At 56.2% G+C, this 21,965-nt stretch overlaps 1 protein-coding gene and 2 long non-coding RNA genes across 13 annotated transcripts in view; 1 reads left to right on the top strand and 2 right to left on the bottom strand.

Moving 5' to 3' along the window:
* MYO9B (myosin IXB) overlaps window positions 1-21,965 on the bottom strand; it is a 96,157-nt gene that overhangs the window by 50,699 nt on the left and 23,493 nt on the right. The window lies entirely within an intron of this gene.
* LOC308645645 lies at window positions 1,992-4,269 on the bottom strand. The gene is made up of 2 exons (XR_014021253.1): window positions 3,866-4,269; window positions 1,992-2,088 (listed from the first exon to the last, which is right to left on the bottom strand). It is a non-coding gene; the product is annotated as an uncharacterized lncRNA (long non-coding RNA).
* LOC308644837 lies at window positions 9,174-16,568 on the top strand. The gene is made up of 3 exons (XR_014021094.1): window positions 9,174-9,231; window positions 13,287-13,500; window positions 15,839-16,568. It is a non-coding gene; the product is annotated as an uncharacterized lncRNA (long non-coding RNA).

The raw sequence follows: 21,965 nt of genomic DNA, 5'->3' as shown, positions 1-21,965 counted from the left end.
CCATCACAGCAGTGGGCAGCTGAAGTGCGCCGTCTCCGCGGCTGGGCCGTGTGGGGTGCTAGGTGCTCAGGCTCTGGCAGTAAGAAGGCCAGCTGTCGGGCTGCGGCGGCTCTGAGGTAGCGCGTGCCTAGCGTGTGGCCGGCCCTGGGTCTGGCCCCGGGTCCGGTCCCCACCACAGCAAACCAACAGAAAAGTCAGTTTCAGAACTTCTTCAGTTACAGTCCCCCGCCCCCATGTCCAAGGAGACTGGTTCCAGGAACGCCCCAGATATGGACACCCGGGATGCTCAAGTCTCCTCACGAGGGGACGCAGAGAGCGCTCGGGACCTCCTACATCTCCCGTGTCTCAGTCTCCTCTGGGTGACGCGCCATCCCTAACACAGGTAATGCTCCGGAAACTGCTGCTATCTGGAACACTGTTGAGGGAAGTCTGAGTGTGACAGAATGCCATTCTGCGTCCCGAGGGTATTTTCAACTCAAGGTTGGTGAATCTGCGGACGTGGAAGCCGCGGGTGAGGAGGACCACTGGACCACTGTGCATCGGGTGCACTTCGGTGTCCGTGAGGCCGGGTGCTGCCAGCTCCCGGCCAGGCCTGCGCAAGGCTCCGTGGGCACTGTGCACTCCAGCTGCAGCTGGGGCCGCAACAGCATCTGATCTGCCACGAGGACATACTGTTGGGACTCTCCAGGAGGACCTGCCAGCCTCTGGGCCCATCTGGGCTCAGGCTGTGCTGGGCAGTGGACAAGGAGCAGGCAGGCCCACCTCGGAAGAGCCAGGAGTCCGGGAGGAAGGCACTGGGGAGTTGTGAATTGGGAGGACAAGCCGCGCACCAGCTCGCCCTTCAAAAGCGGGCGCAGAGGCGTGCCCAGTGGCACACAGCGTTCACGGCCTGTGCAGCCACCTCTGTCTAGTTCCAGAACATTTTCATCCCCCAAAAGGATGCCTGTCCCTTAGTCACTCCTGCCCCAGCCCCTGGCGGCTCCCGATCTGCCTCTGGGATCTGCCTCTGGATTTGCCCATCCAGGACACTCCCCATCGGCTGCATCCTGTGCTTGGAGGCCTGGCGTGCCCAGCTGCCGTCACTCGGCACCGTGTTCTTGAGGCTCGGTGGCACGGGTCAGTGCCCCACTCCTGTGTCACAGCACAACATTCCTGACCTGCCCCGAAGAGCATGCAGGTAGGGAAGGTGTGTGAGGTGCACAGCGTGCCGCTCCCGGGCAACCATCACCCAGATTAAGACAGAACACCCCTCGACACCCAGGTGCCCAGGAACTGCTCCCAACCGTGAACCCGCTGACCCAGAGGGTTGAGGGGGGGGGGAGGACAGTCTTGGCAGACTGTGGGGCAGGGAAGGTGCCCTGGGCAGGAAGGGAGAGGCTGAGGGAGGTGGGGGCCATGGGGCCTGGCAGAAGAGTGGCAAGGAGACCGAGCTGGTCCCATAACCTGGCCCCAGTGGCGGGGGAAGAGGAGACTGGAGGAGGTGACACTGAGGTCTCACACAGAAAGGGAAGTCTGGTGGCAGAGAGAAATCTGCTGGGCTGACAGCGCTCCTGTTTGAGAAGGCCACGCCGTGCAGGAAGCAAGGTCGCAGGGGAGGAGGTGGCAAGGCCACTGCCAAGGTCCCCCTCTGATGGGGGCAGAGGTGGGCAGTGGAGAAAGAAGGCTGAGGGGAGGGGGCCAGGCACGCGGGGTCACACTGGAAGACATTCCCTCTTTGCTGGGGAGTGAACCCAGGGTGCTCCACCGCTGAGCCGCACCCTCAGCCCTTTTCACATTTTGAAACAGGTTCTTGCTAAGCTGTCCAGGCTGGCCTTGAACTTGCGATTCCGGCCTCAGCTTCTTGAGTCAGTGGGAAGAACTGAAAGTTTCTGAGTCTGATGTGATGCTACATGTGGAAAATTCCACATCATGAAACTTCTGCTTCACGAACAACAAATATTTATACACACACACACACACGCAAGCACACCCCCCGTGTATATACACACACACACAGTGTTTAGTTTTATTTTCTGAGATGGGTCCACTTCTGTTACCCAGGCTGGTCTCAAACTCTTGGGCTCCAGCAGTCCTCCGGCCTTGGCCTCCCTAGAAGGTGTGACAAGTGTGTGCACCACTCAGGCAAAAAACTAGTCAGAGTGTATGAAATCACCCTCAGGCCACGTGCATGGGGTGCATCTGGCACATCAATGAATGCCATATTTAGACTGGGTCCCACCCCAAGAGATCTCAGTATATAATGCAAATACTCTCCAGTCTAAAAAGATCCAAAATCCAAAACAATTCTGGACCCAAGTGTTTTAGATAAAGTACATTCAACTGGCATTAGGGGGCTCCAGGAGGAGATAGGCCATAAGGTTGTCACTGTCATGCGTGAGACTAGGGCCCTGGTAAGAGACGATCATGTCAGGTGCGAGGCACACACCTGAAACCCAGCGACTTGGGAGGCCGAGGCAGGAGGATCGCAAGCTCGAAGCCAGTGAAACCCTGTGGTAAGGACCCTTGCTAGGACATTTCTAGCACAGGGAAAAGGAGACAACAGGGAACTCCCTCACGCCTCCCACCAGGTAAGGACGCAGCCAGAGACATCTTCTGTGAACCAGGAAGTGGGCCTTCCTAGACGCCAGATCTGTGGGTGCCCTCACCTTGCCCTTCCCACTCTGAAACTGGAGACATGCATCCCATGGGCTGCCTAGCAGGTGTGGTCTAAAGGTCCCCCCAAAATTCATGCTGAGCCAGGCGCAGTGGCCCGCATCTGTTATCCCAGCAGCTTGGAGGCTGGGGCAGGAGGATGGTGAGTTCAAAGCCAGCCTCAGCAACTTAGCGAGGCCCTAAGCAACTCAGGGAGACCCTGACTCTAAATAAAATATAATCAGGGCTGGGGGTGTGGCTCAGGGGTCAGGCCCCTGGGTTCAATCGCCGGTCCCCAAACACTGAACAACACTCAGATGAACTGTAACTTGCCTTGAGAGGTGTCAGAGGTGGGATCAGGCAGGAACTTTGGGAGGTGACTGAGATTAGATGAGGCCATGAGGAGGGGTCTTCACGATGGCTTTATAAGAGGGGGTACCCTCAACTAGCAGCTTGCTGTCTTGCCATGTGATACTCTGGGCTACCTTGGGACTCTGCCCAGAGTCCTCACCAGCAAGAAGGCCTTCACCAGATGCAGCCCCTTGGCCTTAGTAAACTCTTATTCTTTATAAAGCATCCAGTCTTTGGTATTTAGTCATAGCCACGGAAAATGCCAGGAGTTTGTGGGGCAGCCTGAAGGGAGAATTCCATAAAAAAGCATCTTATTAGTGGAAGGCCCAGAGACTGGCTCAGGGAATGACTCCGTCCAGTGTGAGGCCTGGACAGAGCTTGAAGCCAGATAAAGGTCATGCCTGGGCCCACGTGTGGGTTAAATTCCTCTGCATTCTGGCTTGTGGGAAAGGCACAGAAGGGACACGGGCTATGGGGCGACACCAGAGTTGAGATGCCAAGCGGGAAGTGATAAGGAGAAGGCCCCAGGGGCACGACCTGGCCTCCTAAGTGACAGGTCCATTCAGCGAGGGCAGCGGCTTGGTGCCTGGGGAGGGCCTGGAGGGGCCTTGTACACGGCTGATACAGATGGGTGCCTGGGCTCTCACCGAGGGTCCCACGCATGCTGTGCCCGAGTGTGGAGGGCCCTGAGGTGAAAAAGCCGCGTCCCCAGGCTTAACCTCCGTCCTCCCCAGGGATGGCCCAGGCGTCCCTGGGCACTGTTCCCATTTCCTCAGGCTCCACCAACACAGGTCAGGCCTGGAACTCAGGCAGGAGAGGTGCCTTAGCCTGGGGGCAGGCCAGGCCCTCCCCACCCTGCAGGGGACCCAGCACAATGTCCTACCTTATGTTGAGACTTGAGGAAGCATTCTGTGCCCAGGCTCCCAGTCAGCCTCACCCAAGAGGTCTATGAAGTCCACCCAAGGGAACCCAGGGAAGCGACACGAGAAGCCCGCTAAGCCCCTAACTACAAGCTGGAGGCCTGTCCTTGTGTGGCGCTCTGTCATCGGTGGTGGGGCATCCAAGGCAGGAGACAGTCTGCCTCTTGGTGCCCCCGTCCAGGGCCTGCCTGGACACCCTAGAGTCACAGGGCTCACTTCCACCTTCCAGGACAAGCCCCTGTGGCAATTTCTAAATGACAGCCAGGCCTGGTCTGGGGACAGACAAATGGGAATGCCTGCGGGGGGGGGGGGGGTGTTTGGAGATGCCCTCCCCACCGCCAAGGCCACTGGGGGGCTGGCCTTCTGGTTCTGCGATTACCGTGCAGGCTGAGGCTGCTCCCCGCGCCTGGTGACCTCATGCGTCTGGTATGCGGTCTCACACACTGTGACTTTTCAAAGCCGTCTAAAAATATCCGGCTGGTGCTATTATACATCCGAGGAGGAAATGCTGGCCCGGCTGGTGCCTGCCCGCTGCCAGGGGTGCTATTGTACGGTGCTCCGGGCAGCCAGGGGCACATGGGCTCAAGGCACGGGAGGCTGGCTGCTGGACAGGGACCATGTGGGGTTGAGGGTGGGCAGGAGGAAGAAGTGGCCCCCGGGTGTCAGCAATAATGTGATGCAATCTGGCACAGGGACTGGAAAGGCCATATGCTAATGCCATTGTCCCCCAGGCCAGAAGCCCCACTGGCCCTGCAAGATGCAGATGGAGAAGGCCTCTGCTTTCCCAGAAAGCACTTCTGGCTCCTGTATGATGTGGAAGACACGAAGCCAGCTCCACGCTTTAGAGAAACAGCCTGGTCAGAGCCGCAGTGCTGCCCTGTGCACCCCCGGGAAACGCAGCCAGCAGGCCCAGGGCGCTGCACCCTGCCTCGATGGCGCACCCTCCAAACAGCCAGGAAATGAAACAGCGGTGAGCGAATAAAGAAAACGTGGTCCCCACAACCACAGAACACTACTCAGCCATGAAAAGGAGGTTCTGTCACACATGGCACCGTGGCTGAACCTGCTGGACGTTATGCTAAGTGAAATAACCAGACAAGAAAGACAAGCATCACGTCGTCTCCCTCGCGGGAGCCAAGAGCAGAGAGTGGAACGGTGGGCCCAGGCTGGGGGTGTGCTGGGAGGTGCAGGTCAGAGGGCACGAGACTTTAGTTCCTCAGGAGGAACAAGTTCACGAGGCCTATTACACAACATGGCGACTACAGCTAATAACCATGGATTCTGAGAATGGCGAAGAGAGTAGGTTTTAAGCGTTCTTATATAAAAAATGCTAAGTACATGAGCTGATGCACATGCTAATTAGTTCAACATACCTGTGCAGCACAACGCATATGTTTCAAAACATGCTGTACACCACAAATACAGACTGTGTGTGTGTTGGTTCTGAGCAGGAACCAGGGTCTCACGTGCCAGATCAGCTCTCCACTACTGAGCTACACTCCCAGACCTTTTTGTTTTGAGACAGGATCTTACTAAATTCCCGAGGCTGGCCTTGCCTGTGTGATCCTCCTGCCTCAGCCTCCCCAGTATCTGGGATTACAGATGTGTGCCACTGCGCCTGGCTGCAGTGTGTCTGGAATGGGAGTTATTCAATAACAGTTGTCAAAGTACAGTAAGGAAAACTATCCAGGGTCATTACAATACGTACAGAGACCCTGCACTGGGGTCCTGCAGTGGGGAACAGAGATTGGCTCCGCGCCAAATATAGCACCAGAAATTGAAACTGAGGGCCGCAGGGCAGGGCCGGGGCAGTGGGTGAAAATCACTAAGAGGAACCCTCAGGGCTGCAGGGATCCTAGCTGAACCGACCTAACAGGATTCTATCTGAAGACAGGCTGGGCAATCGGACAAGAGCTGGGGATGGCGGAGATGGAGGAATCAGACGCAGAGGTGAGCAGATGTGCCGAGTGAGTGGGGAGGGGGAGATTCTTGCTAAACTGACTTAGCAGGGCTCCTGCTAAGACTGGATTCTACAAGGAAATATCAATGTTCCCCACCTACGATGGGGCTGTATCTCCACACACCCACTGTAAGCTGAAAATATCACTGAGTCAAGCGTGCACCGAGTCTACCTCACCTCCGAGCAGCCACGCAGCACGTCTGCCTATGTTCCCCCCAGGGCCGCAGGGCTGGCAGCAGACAGAAAGCTGGACTGCAAATGGCTAGCCCAGGAAAAGAGCCGATTCTCAATTCCAAGTAGCCTCTACTGAGTGTCACCTTCTCTGTGCCATTACAGAGCTGAACCGTCGTTGAGTCAGGGGCCATCTGTATACAGAAGGTCTGGGAGAAGGTTTAGATTCAGGTTTGGCTCATAAAAGAACCTTTGTCAGGAAACACCCAGGGCTGACTGCCCTACTTGGGCTCGCATTCTAGAAAGCATTTTTCTTTTCTTCCCTCCCCACTGCTGGGGAGAACCCAGGGTCTCACACATGCTAGGCAGGGGCTCCGCCATGAGCCACACCCCTCCTCCTCGAAGACGCCTTTCTCTATCTGAAAGGCTGGCTCTCCCTCAGATGGAATGCACGTGACACTTCAGGGAAAGCAGTGACCATGCAATGTGGCGAGTGCCAGCCCACTCGAGGCACACGCGGTGGGTTCGACTCTCTTATACTCACGTTTCCTCTAAAACACCGACTGGCCACCCCCATTTAAAGGGGGAAACTGAGGCAGCAAGCGGTCAGCCCAAACCCCCAAAGTCTGAGAGCAGGAGGCTGACATGGTCTTGGGTCCTCTCTCCTAGCCCATGTCTTGCCTATTGACCCCAGAACACTCTCAGGCTGTGTCCCCTCACAGTCCCAGCTGCCCACTGGTCTTCAGTAACTGGACCAAGCCCTCAGCTGCTGGCCTGCTTTCCTGGACACACCTGGGTGCACCCACCTGCAGCCACACCTGTCCAGGTAGACAAGTGGGGACCTCTCATCCAGACAGCAGGGGCCAGGCAGGCAGGCTTCTAGACCTCTCTGAATTCACAGCTGGCCTCTCCCACATTCCCGAAGAAAACCCACCAGGATTCACATGGGCTGAGTCCAGCAAGCAGCGCTCGGCCTCTGGTTTCAGGACCTGAGAGCCTGTGGAAGGAGCCACCGAGGCACACTGTGCACTTGCTGGTCTCTTGTACAGACAGGCAAACCCCAAGCTGGGTCTCCCCACGCCCGCCCCAGAGAGTGAGCGTGGAGTGGGATAATGTCATCCTCAGGCTGACCTGTGGCCATCAATTCTGTGAGAAAGTTCTAGGATTCTTGTTTTTCATTGCATCCAGAGTGTTCTATGGGGTAGCACACAGTAAACTTCAGTCTCAGGGACCTCAGTGTCCACACCCTGAGGGCACAGGAAGAGTAACCTCTCATTCACTCCCTGCTGTGGTTCGGCTCGGATCTTCTGTCTCCGAAAGGCCAAGTTAAAGGCTTGGTCTGCAGCGTGGCACAACTAGAAGGTGGTGGGACCTTTAAGAGTGGCTCTGGTGGGAGGTCCCTTGAAAGGGACTGGCCCCAGCAAGGTGGCCCCAGCACTTGATATCCACATGACTTTTTTTCCAGGTCACCTCCCAGCTTCTGGCAGTTTCTCTTCAGAGCCGAGGTTTTGCTCTGCTGCCCAGGAGTCCCCAACTCCTGCTTCAGGCGACTCTCCTGCCTCTGCCTCCTAGAGCAGCTGGGCACCTGCATGCACCACGCCAGCTCCTGCCCACAGCCTCCTGCTCCTACACCAAGCAGAGAGGAAGGCCTGGCTGAGCGTCAGACCTGAGCACGCGGCAGCCTCGCCCAGGAGGCCTGCGAGGTGTCTTTGTCCCGAGGTTGTGCTGGACACTGGAGCCCATGGGCTGCGTCCCGCCCCGGGGGGCCCAGGAGCCAGGAGGCTTGTTGTGCTGGGTTGGCTCAGAGTGGAGCTGGGGCCTCACCCTGGGAAACGCCAGGGAAGGACCCTCAGGCCCCTTGGCTCTTGGCCAGTATCTGTATTGGCAGAGCGCCCAATGTGAAGTCCCCAAGGCTTGGGGCAACAGGAGTCCTAGGGCTAATGCCAGTCACCTGTACCCATCTGGAAAATCAGTCCACGGCCTTGGGTTTCCTAGGAGATGGGGGAAGACGCGAGACGAGGGTCTTGGAGAATCTCTGCTGACAAACGGCCAGAGGCTGCCTGAGACGGGGCGGCGAAGGGCTTCCCAGCCCCAGAAGGCGGAGGCAGGGGGATTGCAAGTTTCAGGCCAGCCTCGGCAACTGAGCAAGACTCTGACTCAAAATAAAAATTAAAAAAGGGCGCGATGTGGCCCAGTGATTAAGCACCCCTGGGTTCAATTCCCGGGACCGCAACGAAAGAAGATGGGAACGAGTTCCGAGAAAAGCACTTCTAGGCCATCTCACCACTGTGGAACAAGGTCTTAGGGAACATCCAGGTGTATAGGACCCGGGTGGCGCGGCCCACTGCACAGCGAGGTCTCCTGTTCCATCTGCGCTGCTACCAATGACAGGAGTCCCCTTTTTAATGGCACAATAGCAGGCGCTGTGTCTCCTCTGGGTACTCCCTTTATCCATCCATCAGCTGCTGGACGCTTGGGCTGCTTCTGCTGCCTGGCTGTTGTGACGGGTGCCGCAGGGACGCTCCCGACAGTCCCCCAACACACTGCTCCGTTCCTTCTGATACACACCAGCAGTGGGAGTTCCTCAGAACCTACTGCCTCCCACGGGACGCAGGACTGTGCTGTGACACGTGAAAATGATATGACATCACACCCTCAGCAGCCATCGACTGGCGTTTCATCGACACACAGAGGATGCAGGCTACCCTGGGTAAGAGGGGAGGAGAGTCTTCGTGACCAAGACCACCTGGCCTGGCAGCTGAAAATACTGACCACCTGGCCTTTTATGAGAATGTGCCAGCCACTGCTCTGGAAGTTCAGTTAATGGTCCCTCCTCCGAGGCCAGGGGAGGGCTCTGACCCTCAGACATGGCTATGTCACGCTGGGTAGGCAGGACAGGCGGACTGGTCTCCTGAGGCATGGCAGGGACACAGAGAAGCAGGCCAGGAAGCATGGGGGGCAGGACAGGCCCACAGACTCCTAGGCCCAAGGGATGGCCAGGCAAGGAGGAGGGGAGGCGCAGCCCAGCCCACTCCCTGGGACTGGGAGCAGGGGAGACTCAGGCCAGGCTGCCGGGCTGTAGGGAGGGAGGAAGTGGGAACCAGGCCCACGGGCTTTAGCTGACGCACGGCTTTCGGCAGAGCTGCTGTGGAGCGTGGGGTGGAGGCACAAGGAGCTGACTCGGTGGTGGTAATGGAGGTGAGAGGCGGCAGCAGCCCTGGGGAGGTGGGATGAGGAGGGACAGCACCCGGCAGCCCTCCTGTGTGCGGTGGCAGGTGCAGGCTCAGGCCGTCTGCGGATGCAGAGGCAGGAAGTGGAGGACTCACCCCAACCTCACGGCCCTGCTCAGCAGAAGAGGAAGTGGAGGCTCGGTAGGACCTGGCTCACACCCAGCTCCCGCAGGGCTCTCTCCTCTTCCTGTTGCCCAAGGGGCTTGGGGCACCCTGCAGGTTCGCAAAAGCCAGTCCTTCAGTCCCCAGAAGCCCAGATGAACTGAGGACGGCTGTCAGGGGTGCAGAGAGCTGGGTGACAATGGGACCTGCAGCCCCCTTGCCTCAGCGCCCTCGAGCCCAAGAGGCACCACCACTTGCAGGATGGAAATGGCAAACACTGAAAATGCGAGGGCAACTCCCAGAGCCAAGGACAAGTCCTTTTAAGATAGACTGATTCCTCCCGAGGGCCTCAGGAGTGCTGGAGTTGGGTGGCAGAACCCTAAAACAACAAAACCCCCAAGTACAAAACAAGTTACCAAGACCTTTCTTATGTCACCAAAGTTTGGTTTAAGTTATCACCAAACCACATGCTAGATCACAGGAAGAGTCCAGAACAAACCAAGCTTCAATGGGGAGGGTCCTGCTTGAGGAATTTATCAGGTTTCCTGAGGCTTATCTTACGCCCAGGCCTGAACCATTCTCTTTGGAGTTGCTCTCTCGGGCACCTCCCCCTCGGTTTGATCCCTTGTGGATCAGACCCAGAGCCTCCAGCAAGCTGGCAAATGCTCAACCACTGAGGCACATCCCCAGCTCTTTAAATGCTTTTTAAATTTTGAAACAGGGTGCTGCTAAATTGCCCAGGGGCTGACCTTGAACTTGACATTCTCCTGCCTCAGCCTCCCAAGCAGCAGGGATTATAGGTACACACCATAGTACTGGGATTTCTTGGTTCTTTTTGAGTGGGAACATCAATCCACTTATTTTCATATTTGTGAATAAGATATCCATATTACATTTACATATTGCCCTCTTACGACTGCTTTCATTATATCACATGGATTCTGATGTTACCGATTTTCAGAAATCTGTAATTTCTAAAACCAAATCCTAGAGTTCATTTCCCTTTGTCCAAAAGGTGTTTAATAGAAGTTGACTTAAAGAATTTTCCATGTGGAAGGGTCTTTAAACATTCATTTCTGTTCTACTGCAGTGTTGTAAGAGCAGCTTCACTTTCAAACTTCTAGTTGCTTTCTCCGTGACCTGACGCAGGAATCATCACTATTATTATTTACAGTGCTGGGGACGGCACCTGGGGCCTTGTGCGTGCCAGGCCAGCGCTCTGTCACCCCAGGAGCATCCTCTGCCTCCAGTTCACTTCTGATGATTTCCAGAAATCCCGCACCATTTGTAGAATTCTCAGCCTGGCTTTGCAGCTCATTTGCATGGGGTAGAAGCCAGCCTCAGGCTGGGCAGGAGGGGAGTTTCAGTGGAGGCTCCTTCTGCAAGCGGTCAGCTCCCTGGGCAAGATTTCATCTGGGATGACATTTGCTCCCCTACACAATTCCTCAACTGTATGGACCCAGATGCCCACGGCGACAATTGCCAAGACTTCTTGTACTTTCTATGCAGTAAAACTGAGTCTCTGCACATATAAGGAAAGGCACTCTAGAGCACCCTGCACCGTCTGCGAGGTGCTACTACCTCTGCACACCTAGGGCAGGGGCTCCCCTGGGCCTGCTCTAAACGCCTGGGATCAGCAACCTATCCTCTCGGGGCTCCCTCACTTACAGCAGTGAGCAAAGGGTCAGAATTGCCAAGCTTTCGGCCTGCCCCTGCCTCTCACCCCTGGCCTGTGACCACTCCTGTGTTCTTCTGGTAGGATGGGGCAAGGGAGAGAAAGGTTGAAAATCCAAGTTTGGCTTGTAGAGACTTATGAAAGGAACCCTGGGCTCCATCCCAGACCTGCAGAATTCCCAGAGAGGCCATCTTTGATGTGCTGGGGACAGAACCCAGGGCCTTGCACGTGCTAGGCTCAACCACTGAGCTGCACCCCCAGTCCCGGGAATCTAAATTCTTAAAAAAGAACCCGGGGATTCCTGATCGCCAGAGGGTGAGGAACTTGCTCTGGGGCTCTGGGGCTGATGGTGTATTAGGAAGACAAGGAGGCTCTGGGAAGGAGTAAAGCAAGACCAGGTTGACTGCCACTCCCTCCTGTTTCCTTAAGCGTCACACTTGGGACATGGTGAAGGGACAGTCAAGCGCAGGGTGGGACACAGAGCTCTGTTCTTCACAGAGATAGCCCCACCTGACAACGGCTATGCTTTGTGGCTTCATGGTGCTTTGTGACAGACCCGTGTGACCATTCTGCTTTTCATGCTTAGTATTCAAGAAATTACGCGGGATCATTTAATGCTTTAGTGGGCCAAGGGACACTTCCGGCTCGGCCAGGAGGTGTGGCAGATGCTGATTTAGATCTTACGTGCCCCCAAAGGCCCTTGTGTCAGAGACTTGTTCCAGTGAGGTGCTCTTTGGAGATGGAACCTTTAGGAGATGGGGCCTGGCGGGAGGTCTCTGGGTCACCTGGGGCAAGACTTTGAATGGGACTGAGGACCCTAGACCTTTCCTTCTTCTCTTTCTCACTTCTTGGACTGCCCTGCCACACACCTCCTCCATGATACATGGCCTTGTCGTAGGCCTAAAGGCAGCAAGGCCAACTGATCACGAACTGGAACCGCCAACACTGTGAGCCCAAACAAACCTTTTCTCTTTATATTCTGATTATCTCAGGTATTTGTCACAGTGACAGAAAGCTGATAAAATAAGTGAGGTGTATTAAATGCATTTTCTTTTATTTTTAAATATTTTTTTAGTTATACGTGGGCATAATATCTTTGTTTATATTTATGTGGTGCTGAGGATCGAACCCAGTGCCTCACACATGTTAGGTGAGCACTCTCCCTCTGAGCCACCACCCCAGCCCTGCATTTTCAACTTATATAATACTTTGAACCCACGAGGGTTTCTCGGGATGTAACCGCCTGGTGAGCTCAGGCTGAGGTGCACCTGTATTCGCTGTAGTCTGACTGCTTTCCTGACATTTAGCAACATCAGGTGGGAAAGTGTGATGTTCCAGGGCTTTGCCTGTGTCTGCCACACCTCAGGTCCCATACCCCATCCCACCTGCCACCTAACTAGAGTGCAATCAAGTTGAAGGGTGAAGGAAGCACAGTCAGGCCTGAGGACGTGGCCAGAGGTAGGAGGGAGCAGGAGAGGGTGTTGTGCCAGCCCTGGCCCCTTGCTTGGAATCCTTAGGGCCCTGGGAAGCGGGAGCTCTCCTGCCCACGGGGTAGATGGGGACACCGCGTCAGCTTGCAGCCTGGCTCCACCAAGCCCTCCTCCTGGCGCGCGGGTGACCATCTTCCCACATGGGCCTGACAGCAGGCTGGCATTCAACCCACCTCAAGCTCCCCAGCACTGCCACCTGTTCACACCACCAGTGACCCAAATGGCGAAGCATTTCACCGAAATAATCAAGAGGCTATGGAGACGGTGGGCCCTTGGGTGGCGGAGGAAAGGGCTGGATGGAGACTCTGGAGCTGGCGCTGCCCACTGAAATAGGGAGGCGGGAGAGGGAGGTGGACATGAGGCTGAGGGGCCAGGGGTTCCACAGACCACACCACAGAGGCCACGTGGGGCCTTCTGCTCACCCCCCATTTTTAAATAAACATTTAATTGTACAATAGTGTTTTTGAGACCGGATCTTGCCGTTGCCCAGGTTGGCCTCAAACGACCCTCCTGCCCGTCTCCTGAACGGCCTGGACACAGGCAGGACGGCTCCTGGTTCCTGGTTTGGTGTGGAGTAGTTTTAGATTTGCAGTCAAGTCCAGGAATACGAGCTGCGCTCGGCCTTCCCTGTGGTGAACGTGCAGGTCCGCCTGCCATAGCACCTCACCCGAAGAACACCCTGTTCTTCACCCAGACCTACGCTGACACCCACCCGCTTCCTCATTCTCCCCTAATGTCCTTTTTCTGGACACTCAGGATCCTGTGTTATATTTGGTGGTCACATCTCCAGAGGTTCCTGAACTACACGGTGACAGTCTCAGACTTTCCTCGTCCTTGAGACCTTGCTGGACATGTTTCCCCAGTCACAGGGCCGACGGGCCCAGGGCCAGGCTGAGGCGTGGGGGGTTCCCTCTGCCTCCTCTTCCTGCACAGTCGGTGCAGAGCCGGCCTGGTCAGCGCCGGAGACCAGGTATGAGATTTTAACAGCTTTATTGAGGGGTAATTCACAAATAAGAACTACACAGGGCCTGGGGGCTCAGCTCCGTGGCACAGCGCATGCTCGGCACGTGTGAGGTCCTGGGTTCCACCCGAGATGCCTCAGAAATCAGCAGGGGGTATATTTGCTGCGTACAACCTGGTGTTCTGATATACGCATGCACTGAGATGACGGCCACCACCAAGCTAGTTAACACATGTGTCACCCGACAGTCAGCATCACCCTCTCCTTTTCTGGTGGTGAGCACACTTGGCAAATTCTAAGGCATAGAGGCCCGTGCTGCGGGCTGGGTCTCCAGAACTTAGCTATTCATCCTGAGTCACTCTGTTCTCCACCCCTGGCTTCCACGCACTGGGAGCGCCAGTTACATCCCTCCCCAGATATGAAGATCAAAACCGTCTTTCAATGTTGCCAAACGTCCCTGGGGCAGGATCTGCTGGTGAGACCCACAGCCTTGGCTTGGCTCAGAAGCCAGATGCGTGGAACCCTGAACGTGCTGTTTACAAAGCACAGCCTGCTGTCACTCACTCTCCCTGTAAGGGGTGACAGGTTGGTCATAGGCTGGGTGGGTGATGCTGAGCTTCCCAAAGACAGTCCACCTCTGGGGGGACCCAGGGAGCTGTTGTCTCCAGGGCGTGGTGTCAGGGGCTGGCTCTGGCCAGCAGCTCCAAAGGGCCGCTGGGGCCTGGGCTACCCAGGGTGGGTTTACTGTGACTGCTCCTGCCACCGCTCCACGGTGGGTGATCACTAGGAAGCAAGTCAGCCACCGGGCTCTGTGGTCAACACGATGCTGGGCCATACTTCAACCCCAAAGTGAGGCAGGTGTCGTGGGCAGATGAACAGATGGGCCCCAGTCACCTTAAGCCTAGTGCAACAAACCACTGAAACACCGAGTCAGGTGTGGCGGCTGTGGCAGGGGTGTCCCAAGACCTGTGCTTTGGTTTTTAACCAACTCTTTCTCCAATTTCCAAGGAGACCTTTTTGGGTGCTTAAAATACACCCTATAATTTCACTCTTGTCTTAGATGCAGCATTCCCAAAAATATAACTTCCCCTTTGGTCTAAAATGGCCTGAGATCATTCCAGAACATCAGGGCTCTGCCCTTTCAAGCAGCAGGCCAGAAAGGCAGCCCACACAGGAGGGACAGGGAGCACCAAGTGGGCTGTGCCTTTCAGGCCTGTATGGTCAGTGCCACCTCTGAGCCCTCCTGTGCTCCTAGGCTCCTCTTGAGGAAAGGTCTTGGGACACGTGACGGTCGGACACCGAGGTCCACCTATGCATGTGCCCCCGTCGACCTCAGCTCACCCAGAGAGGACTCATGATACCTAACACAGTGGGACGCCCTGCAGACAGCTGTGTTCTCTATTGTTTGGGAGCAATGACAAGGAAAAGTCAACACAGATGGCCCAGCGCTGGGCATGGGACCCAGGGCCTCACACAGGCTGGGCAAGCACATCACCACCCAGCTCTACTCCTGAGCCCCCAAAGCCATTTTTTTCCTCAAATATTTAAATCCACAGTAGGTTCTGTGAATGTGGAACCTGCGGCTCAGGACCAGGGGTACGGGGCAGAGGGCACCAGAGGTCAGCAGGTATTCCTACAAAGGAAAAGGGAGTGACGACTTTTGGCTTTGCTGGCCAGATGGTGTCTCTGTTGCAATTCCTCCGTTGCAGTCTGGCAAGGAGAAAGCCGCCAGAGACAACATGTCAATGTGTGTTCGTGGCTGTGTGCCAATAAAACTTTATATGTGGAAACAGGTGCAGGCAGATTCCTCCTGGGAGCTGCAATTTGTCAACCCTTGATCTGTGCAGAAAGAAATGGAACACCAAACTAAGAAAAGACGCTGAAAACAAACCAAGTGTCACTTGATAAAAGCAGACAAAAAAGCAAACTTGATAAAGTGAAGCTCTGCCATGGTGGGGCTCTCTGACACTGAGAATGAGACTCGTTCCCCGGCAGCAGCTCCTGGTGTGTTCCTCTTGGGGACATGCTTAAAGGAGACATGAACCACGGCCGACATCTGGCACGGGTTCAAGATGTCACCTGGAGGAGGAAGGGAGGGAAGAGCCAGCCCACACGGAGCCAGTGCCAACTGCGTCAGAACTGCTGAAGCGCGTGGACCCCTGGGACGGGGGTCGTTTCAAGGCCCCCAGGATGCCAGCAACGTGGACAGTAACCGACCCCTACGCACACACAGTACAGAGTGTGACATGCTGGACAAGGCCCTGCGAGGTGGGACAGTGGGAGATTTCATCATGCTACTCAGAACAGTGGGGAATTTAAAATGTTTTAATTGCTTTTTCTCTTTCAGGTACTCAGGACTGAACCGAGGAGCACTCAACCCCTGAGCCACATCCACAGGCCTTTTTATTTTTAATTTCGAGACAGGGTCTTGCTAACTCACTTAGGGCCTCTCTAAGTTGTTGAAGCTGGCTTTGAACTTGCATTCCTCCTGCCTCAGCCTCCAGAGCCATTGGGATCACAGGTGTGTGCCACTGCGCCTGGCCATTTTAATTTTGTGAGACACAGTCTCACTAAGTTGCTGAGGCTGGTCTCCAACTTGCCACCCTCCCACCTCAGCCTTCCAAGTGACTGAGATTATAGATAGGCATTCGTCACTGTGCCCAACTGGATTGTTTTTTTCTGGAATTTTCCATTTAGTATTTTTGAACCACAGTTAACCATAGGTAACGGACACTGCAGAAATCAAAATCATGGACAAGGGGAACTACTGCACAGTTCTTTGCAAGAAAACTTGCTGGGAATACATCATTTCTCAGTGCTAGACATGAAACTTTTAAAACGATACTCTAAGATGAGCCTCCAAGTCAACCTGGAAGAACAGACTCTTACCCTTAGGGGGAACATCAAGTCCTGGTACCAGGTACAACTGATGTCCTCCTGTCTGGCTGGTCAGGGGGCACAAAGCGGCACCAGCCACCTCCTGAATGACAATGCTGGCACCCCACTTCTCCTCCACCCCACAGCCACCTCACAAAGGTGCTGAATATAGTTGGCTGATGTGTGACTCTAAGGCATGATGTTGCCAACAAACATTGTAATTTGAAAAGATCTAGGCAGAGAATTCTGTAATACTAAAATCATTCTTTTCAAGGAGCTGATCTAAAATAGTGTTTTTTAATTGGGGTGATCACGCTCCTCAGGGGACACTTAGCATCTGGAGACATTTTTGATCGTCACAATTGGTGATGGGGGTGCTCTGGTACCTAGCAGGCAGGGATTGGAGATGGTGCCCAAGGCCCCAGAGTGCTCAGGATAGAACCCCATCCCCCTTTACAGAGAATGATCCTGCCCTCAAATCTGCCGACAGAGCCGAGGCTGGGAACTTAGGTTAGGACAGGAAGTGTGACCTTTGACCCCAAGAATTTCCATGAGGTCTGATGTTGACCCCATCCAAGGGTTGAGCTACTTCTTGTCCCTGTGAGGATTGCCCTGTCCTGCCTACCTCCTGCCCTGGATCCTACCCTCCTCGGGCTGCTGTTGATCCCCACAAACTGCTCCCCTACCTTCACGCAAACATCCTGGGGAGGCCATGGGGAAAGAACAGCAGCCAGAGATCTACTCACCGTGTCCCTCCCGCTGCCTCCCAGGGGATCTGTTTACATCTGGGGCTCCCAGGAGATCCAGGCCACAGTGAGCTCTCTCTTCATCCCTGCACCCTCTATCTCCCACCCATGCTTGTTCTCCTGGGATCCCCATTTCTGCCTCCCACTCTCCTGCCCCTATGAATTTGTGACCCCAATATCCACACAGATGACCACTCGGTCACCTAGCCTTGCAGGTGGCCAGGGCCAGTTTGAGCACTGAACACTGGTGAGGAAGGGATGGGTCTTCTGAGAGTTCCAATTCTGCCACCTCCTCTGCCAGCCCAGCTCCCTCCATACCCAGCTGTCTGCTGAGCTCCTGGCAGCGCCCTCCGTGTTCACATGTGGCGGACACCAGCCAGGGCGACCCTGGGTTGGGCTTTCAGACCTGGGAGACAGAAGGGCCTGAAATCGAGGCTCCAGCCTGCCTCTCGCATCACTGGATGCCAAACACAAACACATGGGTCTCTCTGCTGGCTTGAGATGCTAGTGACTTCTGCTCCTGTCCCCATCCCGAGCCTTGTCTCATCTGCTCTGAAGGGGGTCTCAGGAGGCCTGTTTTTAGCCATGTGCCCCTCCCTGTCCGCACTGATTTCTCCTGGCAAACTCAGCTCCTCTCACGGTTGACAGGTTAGGGGAGGGCACATGCTACCTGGCAGGTGTCCAAGCTTGGCCCCTGCCCCCCACCCTGTGGCCCCTGCCGGGTCATATGACCAGATAACCTCGAAAGCCAGATTTGGGGTCCTGGGGGATCTTTTGAGCTCCCAGTGCTCAATTCTGCCTCGGACACCCTGTCAGCTCCTCAGACAAAGCTCCCCCACCAGCCTCCGTATCCCCACCCCGCAGTCATCTTTGGGCCTCGCCTCAGTCTCCATCTGACTGCGCTCTGGCTCAGCGCAGAGCTGGCTGCTCCCAGGCCCCCCTTTCCCGCCGGCTCTGATGCCTTCCTTCAAGGGAGCTGTGAGCCAAGGCTCCTGTCACCTTCTGGGCCTGCTGTCCCCACAGCTCCCCGAGCTGGGGTCCCTTGGCAGGCTCAGCGGCACCTGCAGAAGTCCATCCCAGTCATGCCCAGGTGTTTACCAGTCCCTGTCCTCCTGTCCAGTGGCTCCAGCCCTGAGCTCACACACAACAGGCTGCTGGCGGGGGCCCCGCTCTCCTCCTCCATAAGGATCAGCAGGATCATCCTCATGAGAACCACCCTGGCCCCACGACACTGCTCTGGTAGGGGACACTGAAGTGTAGATGTTGGCCTGCCTGAGGCAGGGAGGGGCCTGGGCCAAAGCAGAGCAGTGAAGTGTGGACCCCACTGGTGAGCAGAGGAACCACCATGGTCCAGCCACACCAGGGGCGCTGACCTGCTGCAAGGGGGATGAGCCTGGAAACCACAGTGCAAGAGGGCACAGGAGGCACCACCCCACTTACAGGAAACGTCCAGAACAGGCTGACGCAGAGATGGCAGACGGACGAGGCTGGCAGAGGTGGGAGGGGGGATGGGAGCGGCTGCTTACGGATGGAGTCTCCCCTGGGGGGTGAAGATGTCCTGGACCTAGACAAAGGTCCCGGTGGATGCCCAACACCAAGTGCATCAGATGCCATGTATTAGCCTGCCTTGTAGCAAACGCCTTTACACAGCGAACAGGCCTGTCTGGCTCCCAGTCTAGAGGTTCAGGGGCATGGTTCGCCAGGCTCTGCTCTGGGGAGGGCCACTGGCTGCTCCGCATCGTGGTGTTAGTGCATGGGTGGGACAGCAATCACACCGCCAAACCAGAAGCCAGAGAAAGACCAGCTGCCCGAGCTCCGCCAGGGCAGCACCCCGTGGTCTAACAATTCCCACCACTCTACCTCTTCAAGGACCCACCATCTCCCAATACTGCCGCCCTGGGGACCAGGCTTCCAACACAGGGACCTCCAGGGGACAAACTCAAACCACATCCAATCACGGCAGTCGCAGAACCCTGCGCCTCAATGAAGCTCTCAGCCCAGCCGCAGCGCCCTGCCGCTCCGGACCTGCCCTCACCCTGGCGGAGGGCTGCCCGTGTGCTTCAGTTCCCCGCTGTCGGGGTGTGGTCAGTGCGCCTGTGCGAGGATAAGGAAGCAGAGATGGCGCAGGCCTGTCCATATCTGGCCCAAAAGGCTCAGAGAGAGGGACATGGCCTGGACAGGTGACCTGAGAGCCAAGGTCAAGATGAGGATGACACCGTGGTCTGGGTCACCTGCCCAGATGGGCCCGGCCTGCTGCTGTGGGTGGTGGGAACAGAGGCGACGCCAGGCTGGTGGAGGGGCCGGGGGAGTCTAGAGTCACTCGAGGAGAAGGGTTCAGGGTCGGGCTGGGCATAACTCCCAGTTCGTCTCACGACAGGCTCATCGGGGGCTTCAGAAGCAGGTCCAGGGCAGCCAGCTCCAGAGCCCTTCCCTGGCTGAGGCCCCAGTGGGGAGCCGGGTGGGCCTGGCTGGCCTCTCCTCTCGGGTGCCGAGCAGCGTGTCACTGGCACCGTCTTTCAGCCTCCTCTCCCAGCGTGGGCCAGGCCCCTGTGGTTCAATGGAGGCCTGGCCCCTGGGAAGCAGTGCAGTGACCGAGCATCCTTATTTCATTTCTGCTTTCAGGATCAAGCTCCGGGGTCACTGCCCAAGGCCGGGAGCACAGGAGCACTCGGGACGGAACGAGGGGGCCCAGCCTGGCCTTGGCCAGAGGAGGCCATCAGAGTGCTGCCAGGGGGCCACAGGGGAAGGAGAAGGGAGTTTTGGGGGCCTCTCTGTGGGGGAGCAGGCGTGACGCCACAGGCTGCTTTAACTGGAACCATCAGGTTGGCAAGAGGTACCACACCTGGCAATGGACCCCAGTGCGCACAGAGCACCCTGCACAGCTCGTGGACCTGCTGAGACCACGGTCCAGGCAAACATCCCACTTCTGTAGGTGCAAAGGGCCTGTGGCCTCCCAGCTGGAGGAGGCCCACGGCTCCTGCTGTCCCCAGGTCCTGTGAAACAGTGACAGTCACAGTTAACTGCAGTGGGCGGGCACGTCAGCTGACTAGACCCGGCTTTCCATAACGCTCCCTTCCTGTTTTCTGGTCAGAATTGCACAGTGAGGCTGCAACCCGTGCCTGGAGGTGGGGGGCGGGCAACCAGTGACACCCTAATCTCAAAACAACTCAACTTCTCCTTTTGGGGAGCTGAGAAAAAGCCCCGAACGCCGCAAGCTGCACGGACCTTCAGCCTTCTGCAGCCTGGGCCGAGCAGGGGAGGAGAGTGTTCAGGAAGACACAGGTAGTGTGAGCGAGCGGCAGGGCCCAGGCCGGTTCAGCTGGAGTTGCCTGTGGTACGGGACCCGGAGACTCCCCCAAAAGACACTTCTAGGTCCTGAACCCTGGAAGCTGTGACCATGACCTTATTTGGAAACAAGGTCTTTGCAGATGTAATTAAGATAAGGATCTTAAGATGAGGTCATCCATGATTCAGGGTGAACCCCAAACCTAGTGACAAGAGAATGAGATCAGGGACACACACAGAAGGCGGAAGGCCACAGACGATGGGGACAGAGGTCAGGTGACATATCCACAGCCGAGAAACCCCAAGGACTGTGAGAGCCACCAGAAGCCGGGAGAGGCAGGAGAGGGACCCTGACCCCCCAAGTCTCCAGGTAGAACCGATCCCGTCCACACCTTAATTTTGGACTTTTGGCTTCAAGATCTGGGAGAATAAATACCTTTTTGTCCCTGTTTGGGAGAACACTGTCTGTGTAAGTCACCACCTTCGCTGCCCTTTGTTAACAGAGGCCACCAGAACCTTACGTGCCAGTGTCTCTATGGAGCTCAGTTTCCTCATCTTTACAACAGGCAGCGCTGCGATGGGCCTCGGAGACGGTGGGTGGGCAGGACCCGGGGGCCCAGAGCCCGGCACGGGAGGCTTATAAGCCATGGTGACTAATTAGTCCTCCTATCAGAAAACAACTGGGTCACCTCAGAGCACCTGGAACTATGGGTGACATCCACATGCTCAGTGTCTAGAATTAACTACGACTGAGCCTCAGCGGGCTGACTCTAAGGTGGAAGTTCTCACGCAGGGGAGATTCTGTTCTCAGGGGACACAGACAACGAGGACATTTTTGGCTGTCACATCAAATGTGGGGAGGTGCTGCTGTACCATCTGATGGGTGGGAACCAGGCACACTGCTGAACACACGTCAGTGCTCAGGAGGCCCATCACAGAGAGAGACGCAACCCTGAACCTCAGCCCCGTGGGGAAATGGGCCCTGAGCTTGGCCTAGCCCAATCCCTTTGCAAACAGTTGCCCAGGAAGCAAGTTTGCTGCCATGACGTGGAGTTGGCTCAAGTTCATTTTGGAACCTGGTGTGGGCACCACCCTCCACCAGCTTCTAACTGCTGGAGAAAATTGGCCTCGCTGGCTCAAGCTGTTGAGGCCCCAAGGAGGCAGCCTGGCGAGATCGGGCGTCTGACTCATGAAGGGTGACTAACGGCCATCCACTGCAGCTAGGACAACTTGCCAGAGTCCCTCAGGGCTACTGCAGGAAAGGAGGTACAGGCGCGGAGGCTGGCGGGAGCCCGACCGGCATCAGGGCAGGAATTACGGGTCCCAGGATGACAGTAGAGCTGGGAGGCCCTCGGGGACAAAGGCACAAAATACCACAGCTTGTTACTCGAGGGGGACTACTGTGGGCTGACCTGTGTACCCCCAACAAAAGTGAAGTCCACACACTCTCTCCCAGAACCTGAAAACGGGATGTTATTTGGAAACGAGGTTTTGTTTGTTTTCTCTGCTATAACGAAACACCCTAGGCTAAGTACCTCGTGAAGGATGGAGTTCATTAAGCGCACA

Source organism: Spermophilus citellus (genome assembly GCF_964194105.1).
Source record: "Spermophilus citellus genome assembly, chromosome: 3".
NCBI classification, from domain to species: Eukaryota; Metazoa; Chordata; class Mammalia; order Rodentia; family Sciuridae; genus Spermophilus; species Spermophilus citellus.
The sequence above is the reverse complement of the archived record's forward strand: the minus strand, read 5'-3'. Positions and strand labels throughout refer to the sequence as shown.